Below are 6,304 nucleotides of genomic sequence, written 5' to 3' on the forward strand. Positions count from 1 at the left end.
ACGTGGTCTTTGCCACTGAACACTCATCTCTTAACAAACATGTCCTGTGGCTTCTTCAATGAGGGCATCTACCCAGGTTCCTACTGGGGCAGTTGGCGATACCCTCTGGGCTACAGTGTTGGCTACGGATATGGTAGCACCTATTCCCCAGTGGGCTACGGCTTCGGATATGGATATGGTGGCTTCCGCCCATTTGACTACAGAAGATACTGGACATTTGACCTCTATTAATCAACTTCTAACCACATGAACTGTACAATAATCTGTGTCCCTCAGAACCAAACTTGAAGCAATATTGTACTGAAAGCTTTCCAGAGTATAAAACGTGGACTTCAGATTCTCTATGTATTGAACTGTGCAGAGTAGGGTGATCATAAACTTTGTGAACTGAACTTTAACTGAAGCCTTAATTTCTCTTGATAGAGTACCGTCCCTTAGATTTCCAATGCCCTAGTGCAGTATACTTGATTTTCATGTTCCCCCTAAATTCTGGTTGAATTTTTCATTGATTTCCCTATTCTAATAAATATACTTAATTTAGCCTATAAGTGTGGCTTTTCAATTTTGTTGTGTTCTGTTGATTCATTCTTTGTGGATATACTTTCCTTCTGCATTTTGCAGTGAAGGTAATATTTTGCTACTATAAGCATTCTATCTATTGGAGGGATATTGATTTAAGACAAAAGTAAGTGGTGCATGGTGAATGTATATGGACTCTTCTTTCATTCTTTTGTTCATATTATAGTCTTGAATGACAAATCTGGGGATTAAAATTAGCCATAACCTCTTTAATCTCCAATGTGTTAAGTGTCTCAATAAGGTTTTGACTTTTTAAGAAAACTCTCCAGTTTCCTGTTGTCTTCTCAATGTTGACAATGCCAACTAGAACAACTAGTGTACAGAAGAAATCTTAAAATTTATATCCCTTCTATGTCCATTATATTCTATTTTAAGTTTGATTTTGGTTTGTATGGCTACTTTCTTGAATCCATGGTATGAATTCAATGGTTAAACCATTGCTAATAAAAGGACAAAGTTGTGAATTAAAATAAATCCCAGTGATGTTACAGTGGTATATGTCTCACACAGCAAGCTAAGAAAAGGTTATTCTCTTGAGTATTCTCAACAGACTGCATGAAAGAAGATGAAAAATACATTTTAAACCCTTTAAATATAAAAGGTCAAGAAAGGTGAATTTTCTTTACAGTAAGTTGTAGTTCACATTCTGGTTTATTCCTGAACCACCAAACTTGACAAAATGGACATGGAAGAGAAATGGCAGAATTTACTGCATTAGATTAAACTTGACCAAAATGACAGTCCCCTGTGTAATATCCACATCCTCCTGGGTCCCTAACTGTGCATTCATGCATAATTCAGCTGTACACTGAATTAACTGTTAATGCTTTTTCTAAAAGATGTTACTGTTATTATTATATATCATTTTAAGAACACTTCTAATATTAACATTATAATGAGTTTCTAATGTCTATTTCTTGTAATCTCTTCCAATGTAAGCCTATGTAGCAACATAAAAGCTAATCCAGGATAATGCATTTGTATAGGCAGCAAAATGATGTAATAGATGTAAGGCTCTCTGAAAAATTTAACATTATTCAAGTGTATAATCAAGATCATCAAAACAAATGGAGTATTTTATATATGTAAGAAAATCTTCTATCAAGCCAGATTAAAAACGTTTAGAAATCAACACATAGTAAAGTCATGTACAAGTTTTAAAACTGGAATATGTCTGTGTAATTATCAGAAAAATCAAGATATAGAAATATTCCATCACCCAAAAAACTCTCTCATGCTGTCCATATTTTAGTCATACTCTCTCCTCTGATTCTTGACGACCATTGGTCTGTTCTCCATAACCATGCATTGTCTTTTTGACAAAGACATACAAATGAAATGATTCTTTAGGAAGTTCCTATATGGGATTTGGTAAGCTTCTTGAATCTGTTTTGGTTAGCAGTAAGCTAAGAACACAATCCATCCAGAATTTGGGGTACGCCTGGATCTCCAGGTTGATTGAAAGAGAGGAAATGTGGGGAGAGAGAACCAGGCAGCTTTTTAAAATGTCTTATCAGCCATGGTGGATACAAAAATATGTGAAATTCATTTTATAATAACCTAGATTTCATGATTTTTAAATCTGAGTATGCATTATAAACTATTGCCAAGCTGTTAAAGGATGCACAGTTTGCCATTCTGCCTCCACAGTTTTTGGCTTAGGGTCTGGCACACACCCTATTTATCTGCATGTTTAACGGGCACAAGATGATTAGTGTCAGAATCACCTTTTAGAAACACTGATCTAGATAAAGGCTTTGATATGTTCATCCCATTTTCCTAGTGTCGCTAATTTGAGTGGCATTCTCCAACCTTGAAGGTTAGGAGTAGATTTCAAAGGTGACCCAAATGGTGATCAGCAAGAATGAAGGTTGGCCTGGGAGAAATAAGTGCAAGTCAGTGCCAGGCAAAGGATGGAGCAATCCTGGATCAGGAAAGCATTGCAGAAACCAAACAAGCCATACGCTAGGAATGAATCAGCAATGTAGTGTATAATTAAAAAAGAACCTGAGACAAATATGAATTACTGGAAGTATGACACATAGGAGGTGATAATTAATCCTTCCGCTATATGGCTCTGTCCAGACCAGTATTAGAACACTGGTTCCATTTTTATCATATGAATTTTATTAAGAATGTAGGAAGTGGAGGAAGAGAAAAACATTTGAAAGCATTGCTTAGAAATAACTAGACATTTCTCTATATTAGAAGTAAAGGAAGAGAAATTGAGCTCCATAGGAAAAGATTAAAAGAATATGGGTTGTTATTTACTTTTGTAGAAAATTTTTTAAAAATTATGTCTTTTCTGTGAATAATTGCTCATTGCAAACAGTATGGAAAATAAAGTAAGAAAAATCATGAATATTATTCATTAATCAGTAGTGACTAATGTCTTATTCCTAGTGACTGAAAGTAATTTTTTATACTTTTAGTAGTGTGATATTTTAAATACTCTTCTATAAAATTAAAAAATTGAAAACATAATTTTAAAATGACTGCTTCATATTTCTCTGCAAAGTACAGCATATTTAATTGTTTAATCACAGTTTTACACAATTTGGGGTGTTTTCAAACACCCCTCACTTGAAATAGTGTTTTAATGAATATCAGTAATAATCACTATTCCCATCTATGATTATTTCCTTGTTTTAGACTCCAAGTAGAACCAAGATATGAAATCAAAGGTCATAAAATTTTTAGGATTCAAGATATATGTTATCCTCCAATGACAGGTCATTGCAATGAAAGTAAATTCCTTATTCCTTACTGTGTCCAATCAGATTTTGGAGAAAACTTTCCTGAGTTAGTGTGTCTTTATGTAAACTTTGTGAGATTCTACATTTATGAAAGTATGTTTATTTTACACTGACAGTTAATTTATAGATTGACTGGCTTTCTCAGCTAGAAAAATTTTAGAAAATTTGTCATCTTGTTAAAAAAATTGCTTTATTTTCTTCTGGCTTACAATTTTGCTTTTGAGATACCTAACATCATTCTAATCTCTAGTCCTTTACGTGAATGCTTTCCTCCTCCCCTCTGTGAAAGTTTTTAGGATTCTTTTCATAGGTACAGTTTTGGAAATAATTTTTAAGATAAATTTTACTACCAGGTTAGGGTTAGTGTTAGGTTTGGGAATGGTTTTCCTCTGATTTTCTTCCAGAATGTTACCTTTATTAATATACTTATGTTCTTTTAAATGCTGTATATTTAAACACTCAATCTTTTAAAAACTCCTATTTCTTTGTTAGGAAATTCTTGCCACTACTTATGAGCCATAACACAGCCCAACTAAAGGAAACTGAAAACAGTAGAGGATGTGAAGAACAGGTGATAAAACAACAGCGACTTTTCTTGTAAACTGACTGGTTGAGCAAAACCATCAGCTGACAAAACCGATTGTTTTGTCAATCAATAAAATGGTGAAGCCAACACTCAGGGCGACATGATACAGAGGTTAACACTACTCCATGAGAAGTGAACAGTAAAAAATATTTTTCATTGACTGCTGGCAAAAGGCAGAATTGGGCAAGAGAGCAAAGAAGTGTCAGTGATAGTGTGGAAGAGGATCACATTTAGACACATAGTTTCTTGTAAGCCTTTTACAAATATTGTCTTTAAGGCTTATTTAATTCTTGCAATCCTTTATGTAGTTATAGCCTTCCTTTTATAGTCCCTACACAAATGTGCCTGGTTTCCGTCATTACTATAAGCTATAAAATGTTTTTAGTGAACATCATGTTAGACAATACTACTGGCTCTAATTTTGCCTTGAAAGGAAAATGGCTTTTCGTTTTACTAAATTTATTGATATATGTATAGTTATTTCTATTTACTTTCTAAACTTAAACTTGTGATGGCACACTGCTTACCTTGTGTTTGCACAGCAATTCAGAATATTTTATTGATTGTACTGGCGCTTTGATGACTCTTTGTGAATATATTAGCACATTGTACTTCTCAACATAATAGAAGAACAAATAGAAAAGTAGAATTCTGGAGCTAGAATGGGATTTCTGTAGGATACAATGTCCAGTCTAGAACCTGTTGAGTAGGTAAGCTTTGTTTATGTTGCTTTGCTGTTATGGGGACAAATCAAAGGGTAGAATAGGTTGCATTTTCAAAAAATTTTCTAGAGCAGGGTCTTGAGGTCTCTACTTGAACTTTTCATCAACTCAGGGACCAGCTACTGTTAAGATTAATATGATTCCTATAGCACAGAGGTATTCTACTGAAACATTTGCACATTCTGAAAAGTGAGTGAAGCCATTTACTATTGTTACAGAGTATAAGCTCCTATGGCTTGCTGCCTGGCAGGCCAGTAAATTGAGACTAGTTGTTGGGACAAGGAATAGAGACTTTGTTCAGAAAGCCAGTAGACTGAGGAGATGGTTGACTGTAGTCCCAAAGAACCATCATTCTTGATTTTAGAATTTGGATTTCTTTTATACTAAAAGGGGGAGGGGGTATGGTTGGTTGTTGTTAACTTCTTGGCATGAAAATCCTTTGTGTTTGTAGCTGTTCATGCAGGTCAGGTCAGGATGTCTCTGTAAACAAGGCAAATGTGATTCTTTCTTCTGCAACTGTTTCATCTTTGATAGTGGTAGTTTAATTGCTCAGTTCTGTCTGACTCTTGGGATCTCCTGGACTGTAGCCCGCCAGGCTCCTCTGTCCATGGGATTTCCCAGGCAAGAATATTGGAGTGGGTTGCCATTTCCTTCTCCAGGGGATCTTTCCAAACAGGGATCAAATCCGCGTCTCCTTTTTCATCTTTATATTGATGCAAAAGTGTTAATGCCTTTAAAGGTCAGAGTCTTGAGAGTGGGCCATCCTGTATACTTCAGGCTACAGGCAACATTTTTAACTTGTAGCAAAGCGATAGAATACAAAAGTTGAAGTGAAGGAAACAGACACAATATGGAGTCAGAATTGTTCTTCCCTATTACCTTCTCTGGATGCTTTTTGAGAGGAATAGGTATTTGACTTCCACTATAAAGATTCAAGGCAAAAGCCTTAGAGAAATGCTTAAGAAAGAAAGACACTGCCTTATGATTTTGAGTCTATGGAAAATGTATGTTGAAATGAAAACCACAGACTTTTAGGCTGAAATTAGTGCTACAGACTCAGGCTTTTGTTTTTTTTTTTAAGATTTTTGAGATTTCCCCAAGGTATGACTCTAAGGCACATAATTTCTTCTAGAAAATATTTAATTTTAACTTAGGTTTTCTTTTTCTGAAGTAAGTTCTCTGTTTCCCAAAGGATTAATGATGTAATTAAATGTGTTATTCTGTATCTTGTATACTAGATATATGAACATGATGAAGCAATGAAAAAAATCTTTCTTAGGTTGATAATATGTTTGTGTTAATAATGAAACTCATCGTGATTCTGTTTTACTCTTTGGCTGAGAAATCTCTGCAACTCACACAGTGAACAACATTGAGAATCTGGTGGAAAAATATATTTAGAGAAAGGAAAACCAGTAAAAGAAAGTGATTACAATTGCCAGTGATGGTAGGAAAAACATGATGAAGGCTCTAAGTGATTTAGTAATTACATATATCATGATCTTTGTTCTCACCCTTTAGTTTTATGTTCAGGGCATAAATACAGCACATGGTAGAGAAACAGAAATACTGTCTATAATTCATGAGATAGCAAGCTAATTAAATTATTATTGTTTAGCTAAGGACAAACTATATGACACACAGAATTTTGGAACTTTTTT

Source organism: Cervus canadensis, chromosome 27 (genome assembly GCF_019320065.1).
Source record: "Cervus canadensis isolate Bull #8, Minnesota chromosome 27, ASM1932006v1, whole genome shotgun sequence".
Classification (NCBI taxonomy): domain Eukaryota; kingdom Metazoa; phylum Chordata; class Mammalia; order Artiodactyla; family Cervidae; genus Cervus; species Cervus canadensis.